Here is a 24,063-nt window from a genome sequence, read left to right on the forward strand (position 1 = left end):
TGATGATGTTGCCGCCGGCAGGGAATGGCCGGTCGGCGAAGCAGCCAGCGTTGTCGCTGATGCAGTCGAGGGAGCCGAATCTCCAGATCAAGCCTGAAGCGACCCGCTCGCCGGTGGTGATGGTGAGGCCCGTCCGGATGAAGACACCGGCCGCGGACGCTGAAGGCCCCACGGTGGGCGCCAAATGTCGTGGTATCGTCACGGCATATGCCATAGGGTGGCTAATCGAGGTGGTTCCTAGTGGACTCACGGCGGTATCCGGATGAGGGTATGGGCACGAGCGACACGGCGACGTACCCAGGTTCGAGGCCCTCCGATGGAGGTAACACCTCTACTCCTGCTATGTGTGTATATGATGATATCACAGTACAATGGTGCTCCTAGAGCTGTATCCGGCTGACCCTGGGAGGCTAAGGTAGACGAAGGTCTCTCTCACAGGGCAGCGCTAAGACTAGAATGAGTGAGAAGTGATCGATCGTCCCCCGCACGAGGGGGGTACCCAGCTTATATAGGCGCTGGTACTTTACATAGAAGTCCCCATAGTCTAGTGGCCGGCTTGGCCGGCTCCGGCTTCCGCTCCTTCCCGAGGCGTTGACGTCACGGAGCCGTTGAGGCATAGTGGCCCGTCCCATCCGTCTGCCAGTCAGCGGCATGGAGAGGAAGTGTCCCTATCGCCATCATGCCCTGTAGCCGGTACGGATCGGCGTATGCCATGATGGCCTGTCCGCCGCATGGCACTGTTGCTCTACAGTGCCCCGCGCTTTGCGGGAGATGAGGTCAGCGTGGACCTTTGAACCCGGACCACCTACCCAGTTCCTTCTCGTGCAAGACTCGCCAGCCGGGAGTCGGTCTAGGGTGTAAACCCCAGTCGGATATGGCTTGTAGAAGCCGGCCCAGCCACAGCGTTGAAGGCCGTAGCCAGGCCGAGTAGGACTTAGAGCCAGCCGACTCCGTGGTCAGCCGGCCATGGCTTCAGCCGGCTGCTCCTCAGCCGGCCTTTGCCGCGAGCCGGCCGACCTTAGCCGGCTGCTCCGCGTCCATTGCCCTACCCGGGGTCTTCCCCCCGACACTATGAGAGCTCAAAACAATTGCCAAGTATCAAATTATTCAAGACCATATACCAATTACCACATGAAGCATTTTCTGTTTCCAACCAAATAGCAATCAATGAAGCGGTTTTCAACTCCGCCATGAACATTAAAAGTAAAAGCAAAGAACACTAGTGTTCATATGAAAAAGCGGAGCGTGTCTCTCTCCCACATAAGCATGAATCTATTCAGAGAATGAAAATAACAAAACGAAAATAAAAGCACACAGACGCTCCAAGTAAAGTATAAGATGTGACGGAATAAAAATATAGTTTCACTAGAGGTGACCTGATAAGTTGTTGATGAAGAAGGGGATGCCTTGGGCATCCCCAAGCTTAGATGCTTGAGTCTTCTTGAAATATGCAGGGATGGACCACGGGGGCATCCCCAAGCTTAGACTTTTCACTCTTCTTGATCATAGTATATCATCCTCCTCTCTTGACCCTTGAAAACTTCCTCCACACCAAACTCGAAACAAACTCATTAGAGGGTTAGTGCATAATCAAAAATTCACATATTCAGAGGTGACATAATCATTCTTAACACTTCTGGACATTACCCAAAGCTACTGAAAGTTAATGGAACAAAGAAATCCATTCAATATAGCAAAAGAGGCAATGCGAAATAAAAGGCAGAATCTGTCAAAACAGAACAGTCCGTAAAGAAGAATTTTTTAGAGGCACTTAACAGGCTCAGATGAAAAAGCTCAACACTAATGAAAGTTGCGCACATATCTGAGGATAACGCATGTAAATTGTCAAAAAAAATTGATTCTTCTACAGAGAGATCTACTCAAATTCGTGACAGGTAGAAATCTGTTTCTGCGCAACAATCCAAATCTAGTATCAACTTTACTATTAGAGACTTTACTTGGCACAACAATGCAATAAAATAAAGATAAGGAGAGGTTGCTACAGTAGTAACAACTTCTAAGACACAACAAAACAGTAGCAAAATAAAAACATGGGTTATCTCTCAAGAAGTGCTTTCTTTATAGCCATTAAGATGGGCTCAGTGATTTTAATGATGCTCGCTCAAGAAATAAGAGTTGAAGTAAAAGAGAGCATCAAGAAGAAAATTCAAAACACATTTAAGCCTAACCCACTTCCTATGAAAAGGAATCTTGTAAATAAACAAGTCATGTAAGCATAATGCAACAAGCATAGGAAGGCAACACAAGCGCAACTTCAAGATTCTCAACATAAAGAGGGGAAACTTAATATTATTTAGATGCATATAACCATGTTTCCCTCTCTCATAATAACTTTCAGTAGCATCATGAACAAATTCAACAATATAACTATCACATGAAACATTCTTATCATGAGCTACATGCATAAAATTATTACTCTCCACATAAGCATAGTCATTACTATTAATTGTAGTGGGAGCAAATTCAATAAAATAGCTATCATTATTATTCTCATCACCATAATCATCATATATAGGAGGCATATTGTAATCATAATTAATTTTCTCCTCAATAGTAGGTGGACTGAAAATATCATATTCATCATTATAATCATCATAAGTTGCAGGCATGGTATAATCATAATAACCTTTGTCCTCCATAGTAGGTGGCACCAAAATACCACTATCATTATAATCATCATAAATGGGAGGCAAAGTATCATCAAAGTAAATTTTCTCCTCAAAACTTGGGGGACTAAAAATATCATGCTCCTCAAAACCAGCTTCCCCAAGCTTAGAATTTTCCATAGCATTAACAACAATGGTGTTCAAAGCATTCATACTAATAACATTGCCATTAGCATGCATATAAAATTCCATAGGTTTTTTAATTTTCTCTTCAAACACCTCATGTCCTAACTCAAGATAAATACTATAAAGATCTCTGATATTTTTGTTGTTTTCCATTAAGCCTAACTAGTGAAAATAAAAACAAGAGACAAAAAGATATAATTGCAGAATCTAAAGGAGATAGCTTCGAGCACTCACACACCGGCAACAGTGCTAGGAAAGAGCTTAGTATTCGGAGGATGTGAATACCTTTTACCTTACCTCCCCGGCAACGGCGAAAGAAAATAGCTTGATGTCTACGCACGCTTCTATTCCTGTAGACAGTTGATACGTCTCAAACGTATCCATAATTTCTTATGTTCCATGCTACTTTTATGATGATACTCACATGTTTTATACACACTTTATGTCATTATTATGCATTTTCCGGCACTAACCTATTGACGAGATGCCGAAGAGCCAGTTGTTGTTTTCTGCTATTTTTGGTTTCAGAAATCCTACAAAGGAAATATTCTCGGAATTGGACGAAAGCAACGCCTAGGGTCTTATATTTCCACGAAGCTTCCAGAAGACCGAAAGGGTTACGAAGTGGGGCGACGAGGCGCCGCCACCATAGGGCCGCGCGGCCAGAGGGGGGCCCGCGCCGCCCTATGGGGTGGGCCCCTCGCGCCGCCTCCAACCCTACCCTTCCGCCTACTTAAAGTCTTCGTCGCGAAACCCCCTGTACCGAGAGCCACGATACGGAAAACCTTCCAGAGATGCTGCCACCGTCAATCCCATCTCGGGGGATTCAGGAGATCGCCTCCGGCACCCTGCCGGAGAGGGGAATCATCTCCCGGAGGAATCTTCATCGCCATGATCGCCTCCGGATTGATGTGTGAGTAGTTCACCCCTGGACTATGGGTCCATAGCAGTAGCTAGATGGTTGTCTTCTCCTCATTGTGCTATCATGTTAGATCTTGTGAGCTGCCTATCATGATCAAGATCATCTATTCGTAATGCTACATGTTGTGTTTGTTGGGATCCGATGAATATGGAATACTATGTCAAGTTGATTATCAATCTATCATATATGTTGTTTATGTTCTTGCATGCTCTCCATTGCTAGTAGAGGCTTTGGCCAAGTTGATACTTGTAACTCCAAGAGGGAGTATTTATGCTCGATAGTGGGTTCATGCCTCCATTGAATCTGGGACAAAGGACAGAGAAAGTTCTAAGGTTGTGGATGTGCTGTTGCCACTAGGGATAAAACATCGATGCTTTGTCTAAGGATATTTGTGTTGATTACATTACGCACCATACTTAATGCAATTGTCTGTTGTTTGCAACTTAATACTGGAAGGGGTTCGGATGATAACCTGAAAGTGGACTTTTTAGGCATAGATGCATGCTGGATAGCGATCTATGTACTTTGTCATAATGCCCTGATTAAATCTCATAGTAGTCATCATGACATGTATGTGCATTGTTATGCCCTCTCTATTTGTCAATTGCCCAACTGTAATTTGTTCACCCAACATGCTATTTATCTTATGGGAGAGACACCACTAGTGAATTGTGGACCCCGGTCCATTCTTTACATCTGAAATACAATCTACTGCAATACTTGTTCTTTACTGTTCTTCGCAAACAAACATCATCTTCCACACTATACGGTTAATCCTTTGTTTTCAGCAAGCCGGTGAGATTGACAACCTCACTGATACGTTGGGGCAAAGTACTTTGATTGTGTTGTGCAGATTCCACGTTGGCGCCGGAATCCCTGGTGTTGCGCCGCACTACACTCCGTCACCAACAACCTTCATGTGTTCCTTGACTCCTACTGGTTCGATAACCTTGGTTTCTTACTGAGGGAAAACTTGCTACTGTACGCATCACACCTTCCTCTTGGGGTTCCCAACGGACGTGTGTCAACTGCACGCATCAAGCTCTTTTTCTGGCGCCGTTGCCGGGGAGATCAAGACACGCTGCAAGGGGAGTCTCCCACATCCAATCTCTTTACTTTGTTTTTGTCTTGCTTTACTTTATTTTATTTACTGCTTTGTTGTTCTCTATATCAAAAATACAAAAAAATTAGTTACTAGTTTTACTTTATTTACTGTCTTGTTTGCGTTCTCTATATTAAAAACACAAAAAAAATAGTTACTTGCTTTTACTTTATTTACCTTTTGTTTACTTCATCATGTTTCCTCCTAAGTTCACTCTGAAAAATATACCGTTAGGACGAGGGTCTATCATTGGAAGGGATAATATAGAAGCATTTTTCACTCATGTTAGTATAGTTGAAGATTTTGAAGATAGATCCTTGGTAAAAGCTGTTCCTACTTATGAAAGTGCTTCTGCCTCTTTAGTACGCATGTTGGAAACTAGATTCGTTAATCTTAATCCTATAATCCAACATATATTTCTTACGCTCTCTGATATGGAAAGAGGAGAAAAGAGAGATTTTGTTTTAGAAGTCCTTCTTGGAGAATTTGATGATATAGCTAAAGAAGCTAGAAAAGTTTTTATTAAGCATAAGAGGCTTGGCTTTTATACCGATGTTGCAAAAACACTTGAAAATATGGATATGGATAGAATAAAGTACACTAATAATGTTAATAATGGTGGGGAGATTAAAGTACCGATACCTAGTAAGCTCCTAGGGATGCATGAAGCTCTAGAAAATAACTATGCTTGGCTTGTTCCTGAAAATTTGTTTGATGAGGATAGTAAGCCTAGGAGCAACGAAAGAGGAGTTACCTACATAGATAAGATACAATGCATAGTTGAGAAAACTCCAAACCCCTCTGTTAATGCTTCATCTCTTGATGTTACTTGATTGACACTTTCTGCGCCTAGCTGAAAGGCGTTAAAGAAAAGCGCTTATGGGAGACAACCCATTATTTTACTACAACACTTTTGTTTTATATTTGAGTCTTGGAAGTTGTTACTACTGTAGCAACCTCTCCTTATCTTTATTTTATTGCATTGTTGTGCCAACTAAAGTCTTTGATAGTAATGTTGATACTAGATTTGGATTACTGCGCAGAAACAGATTTCTTACTGTCACGAAATTTAGCAGCCCCGTCTGTAGGTAACTCAGAAAATTCTTCCAATTTACGTGCGTGATCCTCAGATATGTACGCAACTTTCATTCAATTTGTGCTTTTTCATCTGAGCAAGTTAAGTGCCCCAGAAAAATTCATCTTACGGACTGTTCTGTTTTGACAGATTCTGCCTTTTATTTCGCATTGCCTGTTTTGCTATGCTTGATGGATTTCTTTGTTCCATTAACTTCCAGTAGATTTGTGAAATGTCCAGAAGTGTTAAGGATGATTATGTCACCTCTGAATATATGAATTTTCAATTATGCACTAACTCTCTAATGAGTTTGTTTTGAGTTTGGTGTGGAGGAAGTTTTCAAGGGTCAAGAGAGGAGGATGATACAATATGATCAAGAAGAGTGAAAAGTCTAAACTTGGGGATGCCCCCGTGGTTCATCCCTGCATATTTCAAGAAGACTCAAGCATCTAAGCTTGGGGATGCCCAAGGCATCCCCTTCTTCATTGACAACTTATCAGGTCACCTCTAGTGAAACTATATTTTTATTCAGTCACATCTTATGTGTTTTACTTGGAGCGTCTGTTTGTTTTTTATTTTTGTTTTTGTTTGAATAAAATCGGATCCTAGCATTCTTTGTGTGGGAGAGACACACGCTCCGCTGTTGCATATGAACACATGTGTTCTTAGTGCTACTTTTAATGTTCATGGCGAAGGTTGAAAACTACTTCGTTCATTGTTATATGGTTGGAAACGGAAAATGCTTCATGTGGTAATTGGTATAATGTCTTGAATTATTTGATTCTTGGCAATTGTTGTGCTCATATAGATCATGTTTAAGCTCTTGCATCATGTACTTTGCACCTATTAATGAAGAACTACATAGAGCTTGTTAAAATTTGGTTTGCATGATTGGTCTCTCTAAGTCTAGATATTTTCTGGTTAAGGTGTTTGAACAACAAGGAAGACAGTGTAGAGTCTTATAATGCTTGCAATATGTTCTTATGTAAGTTTTGTTGTGCTGGTTTATACTTGAGTTTGCTTCAAACAACCTTGCTAGCCTAAGCCTTCTATTGAGAGGGATTACTTCTCGTGCACCCAAATCTTTGAGCCAAAAACTATGCCATTTGTGTCCACCATACCTACCTACTACATGGTATTTCTCTGCCATTCCAAAGTACATTACTTGAGTGCTACCTTTAAAATTCTATTCTTTGTCTTTGCAATACATAGCTCATGGGAAAATAGCCTTAAAAACTATTGTGGTATTGAATATGTTTCTATGTGTCTTATTTCTTATAAGTTGCTTGTTGAGCGGTAACCATGTTTCTGGGGACGCCATCAACTATTACACCTTTGTTGAATATCATGTGAGTTGCTATGCATGTTCGTCTTGTCTGAAGTAAGGGCGATTTTCATGATCAAATGGTTTGAGTATGCATATTGTTAGAGAAGAACATTGGGCCGCTAACTAAAGCCATGATCATGGTGGAAGTTTCAGTTTGGACACAAATCCTCAATCTCTTATGAGAATATTATCTGTTGTTGAATGCTTAAGCATTAAAAGAGGAGTCCATTATCTGTTGTCTATGTTGTCCCGGTATGGATGTCTAAGTTTAGAATAATCAAAAGCGAGAAATCCAATGCGAACTTTCTCCTTAGACCTCTGTACAGGCGGCATAGAGGTACCCCTTTGTGACACTTGGTTGAAACATATGTTATGCAATGATAATCCGTGTTAATCCAAGCTAATTAGGACAAGGTGCGAGCACTATTAGTATTCTATGCATGAGGCTTGTGATGTCTACGTTCCCCCTCCTTTCCTGTAGACAGTGTTGGGCCTCCAAGAGCAGAGGTTTGTAGGACAGCAGCAAGTTTTCCCTTAAGTGGATCACCCAAGGTTTATCGAACTCAGGGAGGAAGAGGTCAAAGATATCCCTCTCATGCAACCCTGCAACCACAAAGCAAGAAGTCTCTTGTGTCCCCAACACACCTAATAGGTGCACTAGTTCGGCGAAGAGATAGTGAAATACAGGTGGTATGAATATATATGAGCAGTAGCAATGGTGCCAGAAAATAGCTTGCTGGCGTGTAGTTGATGGTGGTAGTATTGCAGCAGTAGTAACGCAGTAAAACAGTAAACAAACAGTAGTAACGCAGCAGTATTTAGGAACAAGGCCTAGGGATTACACTTTCACTAGTGGACACTCTCAACATTGATCACATAACAGAATAGATAAATGCATACTCTACACTCTTGTTGGATGATGAACGCATTGCGTAGGATTACACGAACCCTCAATGCCGGAGTTAACAAGCTCCACAATTTGTTCATATTTAAGTAACCTTATAGTGTAAGATAGATCAAAAGACTAAACCAAGTACTAGCATAGCATGCACACTGTCACCTTCATGCATATGTAGGAGGAATAGATCACATCAATATTATCATAGCAATAGTTAACTTCGCAATCTACAAGAGATCATGATCATAGCATAAACCAAGTACTAACACGGTGCACACACTGTCACCTTTACACACGTGCAGGAGGAATAGAACTACTTTAATAACTTTGCTAGAGTAGCACATAGATAAATTGTGATACAAACTCATATGAATCTCAATCATGTAAAGCAGCTCATGAGATCATTGTATTGAGGTACATGGGAGAGAGATGAACCACATAGCTACCGGTACAGCCCCGAGCCTCGATGGAGAACTACTCCCTCCTCATGGGAGCAGCAGCGGTGATGAAGATGGCTGTGGAGATGGCAGCGGTGTCGATGGAGAAGCCTTCCGGGGGCACTTCCCCGCTCCGGCAGCGTGCCGGAACAGAGACTCCTGTCCCCCAGATTTTGGCGTCGCGATGGCGGCGGCTCTGGAAGGTTTCTGTGGTTTTCGTCGAACGCATCAGGGTTTTCGATCCAGGGGCATTATATAGGCGAAGAGGCGGCGCAGGAGGGTCGAAGGGCTGGCCAAACCATAGGGGGGCGCGGGCCCCCCCCTAGGCCGCGCCAGGGTATGGTGTGGTGGGCCTGTGCCCCCCCTCTGGTCCCTCTCGTGTGTTCTGGATGCTTCCGGGGATTCTAAGATCTTTGGCGTTGATTTCGTCCGATTCCGAGAATATTTCGTTACTAGGATTTCTGAAACCAAAAACAGCAGAAAACAGAACCGGCACTTCGGCATCTTGTTAATAGGTTAGTTCCGTAAAATGCACGAATATGACAGAAAGTCTCCATAAAACATGAAGATAACATCACTAATGTCGCATGGACCATAAGAAATTATCGATACGTCGGAGACGTATCAGCATCCCCAAGCTTAGTTCTGCTCGTCCAGGCGAGGTAAAACGATAACACAGATAATTTCTGGAGTGACATGCCATCATAATCTTGATCATACTATTTGTAAAGCATATGTAGTGAATGCAGCGATCAAAACAATGTATATGACATAAGTAAACAAGTGAATCATATAGCAAAGACTTTTCATGAATAGTACTTCAAGACAAGCATCAATGAGTCTTGCATAAGAGTTAACTCATAAAGCAATAATTCAAAGTAAAGGCATTGAAGCAACACAAAAGAAGATTAAGTTTCAGCGGTTGCTTTCAACTTGTAACATGTATATCTCATGGATATTGTCAACATAGAGTAATATAATAAGTGCAATAGGCAAGTATGTAGGAATCAATGCACAGTTCACACAAGTGTTTGCTTCTTGAGGTGGAGAGAAATAGGTGAACTGACTCAACATTGAAAGTAAAAGAATGGTCCTTCATAGAGGAAAAACATCGATTGCTATATTTGTGCTAGAGCTTTGATTTTGAAAACATGAAACAATTTTGTCAACGGTAGTAATAAAGCATATGCATCATGTAAATTATATCTTATAAGTTGCAAGCCTCATGCATAGTGTACTAATAGTGCCCGCACCTTGTCCTAATTAGCTTGGACTACCGGATCATCACAATGGATTGTTTTTACCAAGTGTCACAAAGGGGTACCTCTATGCCGCCTGTACAAAGGTCTAAGGAGAAAGCTCGCATTGGATTTCTCGCTATTGATTATTCTTCAACTTAGACATCCATACCGGGACAACATAGACAACAGATAATGGACTCCTCTTTTATGCATAAGCATATAACAACAATTAATAATTTTCTCATTTGAGATTTGAGGATTGTTGTCCAAAACTGAAACTTCCACCATGGAGCATGGCTTTAGTTAGCGGCCCAATGTTCTTCTCTAACATATGCATGCTTAACCATATGGTGGTAGATCTCTCTTACTTCGGACAAGACGAACATGCATAGCAACTCACATGAAATTCAACAATGAATAGCTGATGGCGTCCCCAGTGAACATGGTTATCGCACAACAAGCAACTTAATAAGAGATAAAGTGCATAATTACATATTCAATACCACAATAGTTTTTAAGCTATTTGTCCCATGAGCTATATATTGCAAAGGTGAATGATGGAATTTTAAAGATAGCACTCAAGCAATTTACTTTGGAATGGCGGGAAAATACCATGTAGTATAGGTAGGTATGGTGGACACAAATGGCATAGTGGTTGGCTCAAGTATTTTGGATGCATGAGAAGTATTCCCTCTCGATACAAGGTTTAGGCTAGCAAGGCTTATTTGAAACAAACACAAGGATGAACCGGTGCAGCAAAACTCACATAAAAGACATATTGAAAACATTATAAGACTCTACACCGTCTTCCTTGTTGTTCAAACTCAATACTAGAAATTATCTAGACCTTAGAGAAACCAAATATGCAAACCAAATTTTAGCATGCTCTATGTATTTCTTCATTAATGGGTGCAAAGCATATGATGCAAGAGCTTAAACATGAGCACAACAATTGCCAAGTATCACATTACCCAAGACATTTATAGCAATTACTACATGTATCATTTTCCAATTCCAACCATATAACAATTTAACGAAGAAGAAACTTCGCCATGAATATTATGAGTAAAGCCTAAGGACATACTTGTCCATATGCTACAGCGGAGCGTGTCTCTCTCCCAAACAGCCCCGAGCCTCGATGGAGAACTACTCCCTCCTCATGGGAGCAGTAGCGGTGATGAAGATGGCTGTGGAGATGGCAGCGGTGTCGATGGAGAAGCCTTCCGGGGGCACTTCCCCGCTCCGGCAGCGTGCCGGAACAGAGACTCCTGTCCCCCAGATTTTGGCGTCGCGATGGCGGCGGCTCTGGAAGGTTTCTGTGGTTTTCGTCGAACGCATCAGGGTTTTCGATCCAGGGGCATTATATAGGCGAAGAGGCGGCGCAGGAGGGTCGAAGGGCTGGCCAAACCATAGGGGGGCGCGGGCCCCCCCCTAGGCCGCGCCAGGGTATGGTGTGGTGGGCCTGTGCCCCCCCTCTGGTCCCTCTCGTGTGTTCTGGATGCTTCCGGGGATTCTAAGATCTTTGGCGTTGATTTCGTCCGATTCCGAGAATATTTCGTTACTAGGATTTCTGAAACCAAAAACAGCAGAAAACAGGAACTGGCACTTCGGCATCTTGTTAATAGGTTAGTTCCAGAAAATGCACGAATATGACATAAAGTGTGCATAAAACATGTAGATAACATCAATAATGTGGCATGGAACATAAGAAATTATCGATACGTCGGAGACGTATCAGCATCCCCAAGCTTAGTTCTGCTCGTCCCGAGCAGGTAAAACGATAACACAGATAATTTCTGGAGTGACATGCCATCATAATCTTGATCATACTATTTGTAAAGCATATGTAGTGAATGCAGCGATCAAAACAATGTATATGACATGAGTAAACAAGTGAATCATATAGCAAAGACTTTTCATGAATAGTACTTCAAGACAAGCATCAATGAGTCTTGCATAAGAGTTAACTCATAAAGCAATAATTCAAAGTAAAGGCATTGAAGCAACACAAAAGAAGATTAAGTTTCAGCGGTTGCTTTCAACTTGTAACATGTATATCTCATGGATATTGTCAACATAGAGTAATATAATAAGTGCAATAGGCAAGTATGTAGGAATCAATGCACAGTTCACACAAGTGTTTGCTTCTTGAGGTGGAGAGAAATAGGTGAACTGACTCAACATTGAAAGTAAAAGAATGGTCCTTCATAGAGGAAAAACATCGATTGCTATATTTGTGCTAGAGCTTTGATTTTGAAAACATGAAACAATTTTGTCAACGGTAGTAATAAAGCATATGCATCATGTAAATTATATCTTATAAGTTGCAAGCCTCATGCATAGTGTACTAATAGTGCCCGCACCTTGTCCTAATTAGCTTGGACTACCGGATCATCACAATGGATTGTTTTTACCAAGTGTCACAAAGGGGTACCTCTATGCCGCCTGTACAAAGGTCTAAGGAGAAAGCTCGCATTGGATTTCTCGCTATTAATTATTCTTCAACTTAGACATCCATACCGGGACAACATAGACAACAGATAATGGACTCCTCTTTTATGCATAAGCATATAACAACAATTAATAATTTTCTCATTTGAGATTTGAGGATTGTTGTCCAAAACTGAAACTTCCACCATGGAGCATGGCTTTAGTTAGCGGCCCAATGTTCTTCTCTAACATATGCATGCTTAACCATATGGTGGTAGATCTCTCTTACTTCGGACAAGACGAACATGCATAGCAACTCACATGAAATTCAACAATGAATAGCTGATGGCGTCCCCAGTGAACATGGTTATCGCACAACAAGCAACTTAATAAGAGATAAAGTGCATAATTACATATTCAATACCACAATAGTTTTTAAGCTATTTGTCCCATGAGCTATATATTGCAAAGGTGAATGATGGAATTTTAAAGATAGCACTCAAGCAATTTACTTTGGAATGGCGGGAAAATACCATGTAGTATAGGTAGGTATGGTGGACACAAATGGCATAGTGGTTGGCTCAAGTATTTTGGATGCATGAGAAGTATTCCCTCTCGATACAAGGTTTAGGCTAGCAAGGCTTATTTGAAACAAACACAAGGATGAACCGGTGCAGCAAAACTCACATAAAAGACATATTGAAAACATTATAAGACTCTACATCGTCTTCCTTGTTGTTCAAACTCAATACTAGAAATTATCTAGACCTTAGAGAAACCAAATATGCAAACCAAATTTTAGCATGCTCTATGTATTTCTTCATTAATGGGTGCAAAGCATATGATGCAAGAGCTTAAACATGAGCACAACAATTGCCAAGTATCACATTACCCAAGACATTTATAGCAATTACTACATGTATCATTTTCCAATTCCAACCATATAACAATTTAACGAAGAAGAAACTTCGCCATGAATATTATGAGTAAAGCCTAAGGACATACTTGTCCATATGCTACAGCGGAGCGTGTCTCTCTCCCAAACAAGCATTTATTCAAACAAAAACAAAAATAAAAGCATACAGACGCTCCAAGTAAAGCACATAAGATGTGACCGAATAAAAATATAGTTTCAAGAGAAGGAACCTGATAATTTGTCGATGAAGAAGGGGATGCCTTGGGCATCCCCAAGCTTAGATGCTTGAGTCTGCTTGAAATATGCAGGGATGAACCACCGGGGCATCCCCAAGCTTAGACCCTTCACTCTTCTTGATCATAGTATATCATCCTCCTCTCTTGACCCTTGAAAACTTCCTCCACACCAAACTCGAAACAACTCATTAGAGGGTTAGTGCACAATAAAAATTAACATGTTCAGAGGTGACACAATCATTCTTAACACTTCTGGACATTGCATAATGCTACTGGACATTAGTGGATCAAAGAAATTCATCCAACATAGCAAAAGAGGCAATGCGAAATAAAAGGCAGAATCTGTCAAAACAGAACAGTTCGTATTGACGGATTTTAAAATGGCACCAGACTTGCTCAAATGAAAATGCTCAAATTGAATGAAAGTTGCGTACATATCTGAGGATCATGCACGTAAATTGGCTTAATTTTCTGAGCTACCTACAGGGAGGTGGACCCAGATTCGTGACAGCAAAGAAATCTGGAACTGCGCAGTAATCCAAATCTAGTACTTACTTTACTATCAAAGACTTTACTTGGCACAACAAAACGCTAAACTAAGATAAGGAGAGGTTGCTACAGTAGTAAACAACTTCCAAGACACAAATATAAAACAAAGTACTGTAGCAAAATAACACATGGGTTATCTCCCAAGAAGTTCTTTCTTTATAGCCATCAAGATGGGCTCAGCAGTTTTAATGATGCACTCATAAGAAATAGTAGTTGAAGCGAAAGAGAGCATCAAGAAGCAAGTTCAAAACAAATTTAAGCCTAACATGCTTCCTATGCAAAGGAATCTTGTAAATAAACAAGTTCATGAAGAGCAAAGTAACAAGCATAGGAAGATAAAACAAGCATAGCTTCAAAAATTTCAGCACATAGAGAGGCATTTTAGTAACATGAAAATTTCTACAACCATATTTTCCTCTCTCATAATAACTTTCAGTAGCAACATTAGCAAACTCAACAATATAACTATCACATAAAGCATTCTTATCATGAGTCTCATGCATAAAATTATTACTCTCCACATAGGCATAACCAATTTTATTAGTAATAGTGGGAGCAAATTCAACAAAGTAGCTATCATTATTATTCTCATCAAGTGTAGGAGGCATAGTATAATCACAACAAAATTTACTCTCCATAGTAGGTGGCACCAAAAGATTACTATCATTATAATCATCATAAATAGGAGGCAAAGTATCATCAAAGAAAATTTTCTCCTCAATGCTTGGGGGGCTAAAAATATCATGCTCATCAAAGCCAGCTTCCCCAAGCTTAGAATTTTCCATATCATTAGCAACAATGGTATTCAAAGTGTTCATACTAACATGTTCCATGGGTTTTTTAATTTTCGCATTAAACCATTCATGTCTTGACTCAGGAAATAGAATAAAAAGCTCACAGATGTTTTCCATTATGCCAAACTAGTGTAAACAAGAAACAAAAAGATGCAATTGCAGGATCTAAAGGAAATAGCTTCGAGTACTTACAGTGCCGGGAAATAGCTTGGTAGCCGAGATCCGGAGTGTGAGTACCTTTTACCTTTCCTCCCCGGCAACGGCGCCAGAAAATAGCTTGATGTCTACGTTCCCCCTCCTTTCCTGTAGACAGTGTTGGGCCTCCAAGAGCAGAGGTTTGTAGGACAGCAGCAAGTTTTCCCTTAAGTGGATCACCCAAGGTTTATCGAACTCAGGGAGGAAGAGGTCAAAGATATCCCTCTCATGCAACCCTGCAACCACAAAGCAAGAAGTCTCTTGTGTCCCCAACACACCTAATAGGTGCACTAGTTCGGCGAAGAGATAGTGAAATACAGGTGGTATGAATATATATGAGCAGTAGCAACGGTGCCAGAAAATAGCTTGCTGGCGTGTAGTTGATGGTGGTAGTATTGCAGCAGTAGTAACGCAGTAAAACAGTAAACAAACAGTAGTAACGCAGCAGTATTTAGGAACAAGGCCTAGGGATTACACTTTCACTAGTGGACACTCTCAACATTGATCACATAACAGAATAGATAAATGCATACTCTACACTCTTGTTGGATGATGAACGCATTGCGTAGGATTACACGAACCCTCAATGCCGGAGTTAACAAGCTCCACAATTTGTTCATATTTAAGTAACCTTATAGTGTAAGATAGATCAAAAGACTAAACCAAGTACTAGCATAGCATGCACACTGTCACCTTCATGCATATGTAGGAGGAATAGATCACATCAATATTATCATAGCAATAGTTAACTTCGCAATCTACAAGAGATCATGATCATAGCATAAACCAAGTACTAACACGGTGCACACACTGTCACCTTTACACACGTGCAGGAGGAATAGAACTACTTTAATAACTTTGCTAGAGTAGCACATAGATAAATTGTGATACAAACTCATATGAATCTCAATCATGTAAAGCAGCTCATGAGATCATTGTATTGAGGTACATGGGAGAGAGATGAACCACATAGCTACCGGTACAGCCCCGAGCCTCGATGGAGAACTACTCCCTCCTCATGGGAGCAGCAGCGGTGATGAAGATGGCTGTGGAGATGGCAGCGGTGTCGATGGAGAAGCCTTCCGGGGGCACTTCCCCGCTCCGGCAGCGTGCCGGAACAGAGACTCCTGTCCCCCAGATTTTGGCGTCGCGATGGCGGCGGCTCTGGAAGGTTTCTGTGGTTTTCGTCGAACGCATCAGGGTTTTCGATCCAGGGGCATTATATAGGCGAAGAGCCGGCGCAGGAGGGTCGAAGGGCTGGCCAAACCATAGGGGGGTGCGGGCCCCCCCTAGGCCGCGCCAGGGTATGGTGTGGTGGGCCTGTGCCCCCCCTCTGGTCCCTCTCGTGTGTTCTGGATGCTTCCGGGGATTCTAAGATCTTTGGCGTTGATTTCGTCCGATTCCGAGAATATTTCGTTACTAGGATTTCTGAAACCAAAAACAGCAGAAAATAGGAACTGGCACTTCGGCATCTTGTTAATAGGTTAGTTCCAGAAAATGCACGAATATGACATAAAGTGTGCATAAAACATGTAGATAACATCAATAATGTGGCATGGAACATAAGAAATTATCGATACGTCGGAGACGTATCAGCTTGCAACTTATAGGATGTCTTATACATAACACATATGAATTATTACTACCGTTGACAAAATTGTTTCTATGTCTTCAAAATGAAAAGCTCTTGCACAAAAATAGTAATCCATGCTTCCCTCTGCGAAGGGCCATTCTTTTACTTTATGTTGAGTCAGTTTACCTACTTCCTTCTATCTTAGAAGCAAACACTTGTGTCAACTGTGTGCATTGATTCTTACATGTTTACCTATTGCACTTGTTATATTGCTTTATGTTGACAATTATCCATGAGATATACATGTTGAAGTTGAAAGCAACCGCCGAAACTTATATCTTCCTTTGTGTTGCTTCAAAGCTTTCTACTAAGAATTTATTGCTTTATGAGTTAACTCTTATGCAAGTCTTATTGATGCTTGTCTTCAAAGTACTATTCATGAAAAGTCTTTGCTATATGGTTCAGTTGTTTAATCATTGTCTTTACCGTTGCTTCGAATCGCTGCATTCATCTCATATGCTTTACAATAGTATTGATCAAGATTATGATAACATGTCACTTCAGAAATTATCCTTGTTATCATTTACCTACTCGAGGGAGAGTAGGAACTAAGCTTGGGGATGCTTGATACGTCTCAAACGTATCCACAATTTCTTATGTTCCATGCTACTTTTATGATGATACTCACATGTTTTATACACACTTTATGTCATTATTATGCATTTTCCGGCACTAACCTATTGACGAGATGCCGAAGAGCCAGTTGCTTTTTCTGCTGTTTTTGGTTTCAGAAATCCTACAAAGGAAATATTCTCGGAATTGGACGAAATCAACGCCCAGGGTCTTATATTTCCACGAAGCTTTCAGAAGACTGAAAGGGTTACGAAGTGGGGCGACGAGGCGCCGCCACCATAGGGCCGTGCGGCCAGAGGGGGGCCCGCGCCGCCCTATGGGGTGGGCCCCTCGCGCTGCCTCCAACCCTACCCTTCCACCTACTTAAAGTCTTCGTCGCGAAACCCCCTGTACCGAGAGCCACGATACGGAAAACCTTCCAGAGACGCCGCTGCCGCCAATCCCATCTCGGGGGATTCAGGAGATCGCCTCCGGCACCCTGCCGGAGAGGGGAATCATCTCCCGGAGGACTCTTCATCGCCATGATCGCCTCCGGATTGATGTGTGAGTAGTTCACCCCTGGACTATGGGTCCATAGCAGTAGCTAGATGGTTGTCTTCTCCTCATTGTGCTATCATGTTAGATCTTGTGAGCTGCCTATCATGATCAAGATCATCTATTCGTAATGCTACATGTTGTGTTTGTTGGGATCCGATGAATATGGAATACTATGTCAAGTTGATTATCAATCTATCATATATGTTGTTTATGTTCTTGCATGCTCTCCGTTGCTAGTAGAGGCTCTGGCCAAGTTGATACTTGTAACTCCAAGAGGGAGTATTTATGCTCGATAGTGGGTTCATGCCTCCATTGAATCTGGGACAATGATAGAAAGTTCTAAGGTTGTGGATGTGTTGTTGCCACTAGGGATAAAACATCGATGCTTTGTCTAAGGATATTTGTGTTGATTACATTACGCACCATACTTAATGCAATTGTCTGTTGTTTGCAACTTAATACTGGAAGGGGTTCGGATGATAACCTGAAAGTGGACTTTTTAGGCATAGATGCATGCTGGATAGCGGTCTATGTACTTTGTCGTAATGCCCTGATTAAATCTCATAGTAGTCATCGTGACATGTATGTGTATTGTTATGCCCTCTCTATTTGTCAATTGCCCAACTGTAATTTGTTCACCCAACATGCTATTTATCTTATGGGAGAGACACCACTAGTGAACTGTGGACCCCGGTCCATTCTTTACATCTGAAATACAATCTACTGCAATACTTGTTCTTTACTGTTCTTCGCAAACAAACATCATCTTCCACACTATACGGTTAATCCTTTGTTTTCAGCAAGACGGTGAGATTGACAACCTCACTGTTACGTTGCGGCAAAGTACTTTGATTGTGTTGTGCAGGTTCCACGTTGGCGCCGGAATCCCTGGTGTTGCGCCGCACTACACTCCGTCACCAACAACCTTCACGTGTTCCTTGACTCCTACTGGTTCGATAACCTTGGTTTCTTACCGAGGGAAAACTTGCTACTGTACGCATCACACCTTCCTCTTGGGGTTCCCAATGGACGTGTGTCAACTGCACGCATCAACAGTGTTGGGCCTCCAAGAGCAGAGGTTTGTAGAACAGCAGCAAGTTTCCCTTAAGTGAATCACCCAAGGTTTATCGAACTCAGGGAGGTAGAGGTCAAGGATATCCCTCTCAAGCAACCCTGCAATTAAGATACAAGAAGTCTCTTGTGTCCCCAACACACCTAATACACTTGTCAGATGTATAGGTGCACTAGTTCGGCGAAGAGATAGTGAAATACAAGTAATATGGATGATTATAAGTAGTAATTGCAATCTGAAATAAAGATGGCAGCAAGCAAACATGTAACAGAACTTGTTGGAAACGGTGTTTCAATGCTTAGAAACAAGGCCTAGGGATCCTACTTTCACTAGTGGACACTCTCAACATTGATCACATAACTGAATAAATAAATGCTACTTTCTACACTCTCTTGTTAGATAACAAACACCATTCATTGTGTAGGGCTACAAGAGCACACCTCAAGCCGGAGTAAACAAGCTCCACAACATCCGGAGTTCATATTAAAGTAACCTCTAGAGTGCATAATAGACCGTTGCAATTTAGACCGGGTACTAACATGGCATACACACTGTCAACAATAGCTATGAAAGGGGGAATAGATCGCATCAATACTATCATAGTAATAGTTAACTTCATAATCTACAAGAGATTACAATCATAACCTACGCCAAGTACTACATGATGCACACACTATCAACATTACATCATGGAGGAGGAATAGACTACTTTAATAACATCACTAGAGTAGCACATAGATTAATAGTGATACAAAGCTCATGATCACATAAAGATCACACCATGGGAGAGAGATGAACCACATAGCTACCGGTAGAGCCCTCAGACTCGGGGGAGAACTACTCCCTCCTCATCATAGGAGACAGCAGCGGCGATGAAGATGGCGGTGGTGTCGATGGAGATGACTCCGGGGGCAATTCCCCATGCATCCCGGCGGCGTGCCGGAACAGAGACTTATGTCCCCCGAAACGGAGTTTCGCGATGGCGGCGGCCTCCCTGGAGTCTTTCTGGAGTTTCGTCAATTGTTGTAGGGTTTTCACGTCACAAGAGATTATATAGGCGAAGAGGCGGCGCAAGGGGGTGCCTGGGGGGCCCACCCCATAGGGCGGCGCGCCCCCCCTCTTGGCCGCGCCAGCCTATGGTGTGGGGGCCCTGGGCCTCCTCTCCGTCTCCCCTTCGGTGTTCTGGTCCGTCTCGGTGAAATAAGATGTTTGGCTTTTGTTTCGTTGAATTTTGAGAATATTGCCCGAACAGCCTTTCTGGAACCAAAAACAGCAGAAAACAGGATGTGGCACCTCGACATCTTGTTAATAGGTTAGTTCCGGAAAATGCATAAAATCATTATAAAGTGTGAGCAAAACATGTAGGTATTGTCATAAAACTAGCATGGAACATCAGAAATTATAGATACGTTGGAGACGTATCAATTGAGAACCTCACTGTTAAGTTGGGGCAAAGTATTTTGATTGTGTTGTGCAGGTTCCACGTTGGCGCCGGAATCCCTGGTGTTGCGCCTCACTACACTCCTTCACCAACAACCTTCATGTGGCCTTCATCTCCTACTGGTTCGATAACCTTGGTTTCTTACTGAGGGAAAACTTGCTGCTGTACGCATCACACCTTCCTCTTGGGGTTCCCAACGGACGTGTGCTTCACGCGCCATCAAGCATTTTTCTGGCGCCGTTGCCGGGGAGATCAAGACACGCTGCAAGGGGAGTCTCTCACACCCAATCTCTTTACTTTGTTTATTATCTTGCTTTATTTTATTTTCTGTCTTGTTTGCTTTCTTTATATCAAAAACACAAAAAAATTAGTAACTTGTTTTACTTTACTTAATTCGGTTTTGCTTTACTTATTTTTATTGTTGTTAAAATGAATACTCCTGAGAACACTAAGTTGTGTGATTTCACTAGCACCAATAATAATGATTTCATATGCACTCCTATTGCTCCACCTGCCACTACAGCAGAATTTTATGAAATTAAACCTGCTTTACTAAATCTTGTTATGAGAGAGCAATTTTCTGGTGTTAGTACTGATGATGCTGCTGCCCATCTTAATAATTTTGTTGAACTTTGTGAAATGCAAAAGTATAAGTATGTAGATGGGGATATTATAAAACTGAAATTGTTTCGTTTCTCCTTAAGAGGAAGAGCTAAAGATTGGTTGCTATCTTTGCCTAAGAATAGTATTGATTCATGGACTAAATGTAAAGATGCTTTCATCGGAAGATATTATCCTCCTGCTAAAATTATATCTTTGAGAAGTAGCATTATGAATTTTAAGCAATTGGATAATGAACATGTTGCCCAAGCATGGGAAAGAATGAAATCTTTGGTAAAGAATTGCCCTACCCATGGACTAACTACTTGGATGATCATCCAAACCTTTTATGCAGGATTAAATTTTTCTTCAAGGACCCTATTGGATTCAGCTGCTGGAGGTACTTTTATGTCCATCACTTTGGGTGCTGCAACAAAGCTTCTTGATGATATGATGATCAACTACTCTGAATGGCACACTGAAAGGACTCCTCAAGGCAAGAAGGTAAATTCTGTTGAAGAAACCTCCTGCTTGAGTGATAAGATTGATGTTATTATGTTTATGCTTGTTAATGGTAGATCTAATGTTGATCCTAATAATATTCCTTTAGCTTCATTGGTTTCTCAAGAAGAGCATGTTGATGTGAACTTCATTAAAAGTAATAATTTCAACAACAATGCTTATAGGAATAATTTTGGTAACAACTATAGGCCATATCCTTCTAATAATGGTAATGGTTATGGTAATTCTTACAACAATAGTAGGAGTGCACCCTCTGGTCTTGAAGTCATGCTTAAAGAATTTATTAGTACACAAACTGCTTTTAACAAATCTGTTGAAGAAAAGCTTGGTAAAATTGATGTTCTTGCTTCTAAGATTGATAGTCTTGCTGCTGATGTTGATCTTTTAAAATTGAAAGTTATGCCTAATGAAGATAAAGATATTAAGTCATTTGCTACAGCAAACGCTATCCAAGTTCGAATTAATGATACTATTAGAATGATGGCTGAATTGCAAGCTAGGTGGGAAAGAGAAGAAAAACTTGCTAAAGAGAATAATGTAGCTAAAGTTTGGATTATTACCACCACTAGTAATGTTGATGCTTCACATGTTGCTAAACCTCCTACTATCAATGGTAAAATAATTGGTGTTGATAATGTTTCTACTTCTAATACAAAGCATGTAAAATTGCCTGAAACTGCTGAAACTGTTTGTGATAAAAGTGCTGAAATTTTTCAGAGTATTGGGGACAATGATCCCATTGCTTTAGATCATAATGGTTTTGATTTTGAAAATTGTCATATCTCTGAAGTTATTAAGTTCTTGCAAAAACTTGCTAGAAGTCCTAATGCTAGTGCTATAAACTTGGCATTTACAAAACATATTACAAATGCTCTCATTAAAACTAGAGAAGAGGAATTAAAACTTGAAGCTTCTATTCCTAGGAAGTTACAAGATGGTTGGGAGCTCATCATTAAAATGAAGGACAATGATTTTGATTGTAATGCTTTATGTGATCTTGGTGCAAGTATTTCTGTTATGCCTAAGAAACTCTATGATATGCTTGACTTGCCACCATTGAAATATTGTTATTTGGATGTTAATCTTGCTGATAATTCTATAAAGAAACCTTTGGGGAGGATTGACAATGTTCACATTACGGTTAACAATAACCTTGTCCCCATTGATTTTGTTGTCTTGATATTGAATGCAATGCATCTTGTCCTATTATTTTGGGAAGACCCTTTCTTCGAACTGTTGGTGCTATTATTGATATGAAAGAAGGAAATATTAAATATCAATTCCCTCTTAAGAAAGGTATGGAACACTTCCCTAGAAAGAGAATGAAGTTTCCTTTTGATTCTATTATTAGAACAAATTATGATGTTGATGCTTCTTCTCTTGATGTTACTTGATTTACACTTTCTGCGCCTAGCTGAAAGGCGTTAAAGAAAAGCGCTTATGGGAGACAACCAATTATTTTATTTCTGCAATTTTTGTTTTATATTTGAGTCAAGGTGCTTGTTACTACTGTAGCAATACCTTTGTATCTTTACTTTATTGCATTGTTGTGCCAAGTAAAGTCTTTGATAGAAAAGTTGATACTAGATTTGGATTTCTGCGTAGAAACATATTTTTAGCTGTCACGAATTTGAGTTGATCTCTCTGTAGGAGAATCTAAAAATTCTGCCAAAATTCATGAGTAATCCTCAGATATGAACGCAACTTTCATTCAATTTGAGCTTCTTCATCTGAGCATGTTACGTGCCTCGAACAAATTCGTCTTTACGGACAGTTCTGTTTTGACAGATTCTGCCTTTTATTTCGCATTGCCTCTTTTACTGTGTTGAGTGGATTTCTTTGCTCCATTAACTTTCAGTAGCCTTGGGTAATGTCCAGAAGTGTTGGGAATAATTGTGTCCTCGCTGAACATGTGAATTTTTTATTATGCACTAACCCTCTAATGAAATTGTTTTGAGTCTGGTGTGAAGGAAGTTTTCAAGGATCAAGAGAGGAGGAGGATATAATATGATCAAGAAGAGTGAAAAGTCTAAGCTTGGGGATGCCCCCGTGGTTCATCCCTGCATATTTCAAGAAGACTCAAGCATCTAAGCTTGGGGATGCCCAAGGCATCCCCTTCTTCATCAACAACTTATCAGGTCACTTCTAGTGAAACTATATTTTTATTTCGTCACATCTTATGTGCTTTACTTGGAGCGTCTGTGTGCTTTTATTTTTGTTTGTGTTTGAATAAAATAGGATCCTATCATTCACTGTGTGGGAGAAACACACGCTCCGCTTTTTCATATTGAACACTGGTGTTCTTAGTTTTACTTTTAATGTTCATGGCGAAAGCTGAAAGCCGCAGCACTTATAGTTATTTTGTTAGAAACAGAAAATGCTTCATGTGGTAATTGGTATATTGTCTTGAATAATTTGATACTTGGCAATTGTTTTGAGCTCTCAAGTAGATCATGTTTAAGCTCTTGCATCATGTGGTTTAAACCTATTAGTGGAGAACTACCGTAGAGCTTGTTGAAATTTGGTTTGCATAATTGGTCTCTCTAAAGTCTAGATATTTTCTGGTAAAAGTGTTTGAGCAACAAGGAAGACAGTGTAGAGTCTTATAATGCTTGCAATATGTTCTTATGTAAGTTTTGCTGTACCGGTTCATACTTGTGTTTGCTTCAAACAACCTTGCTAGCCAAGCCTTGTACTGAGAGGGAATACTTCTCGTGCATCCAAAACCTTGAGCCAAAACTTATGCCATT

The sequence above is a fragment of the Lolium perenne genome, chromosome 6 (genome assembly GCF_019359855.2).
Source record: "Lolium perenne isolate Kyuss_39 chromosome 6, Kyuss_2.0, whole genome shotgun sequence".
NCBI classification, from domain to species: Eukaryota; Viridiplantae; Streptophyta; class Magnoliopsida; order Poales; family Poaceae; genus Lolium; species Lolium perenne.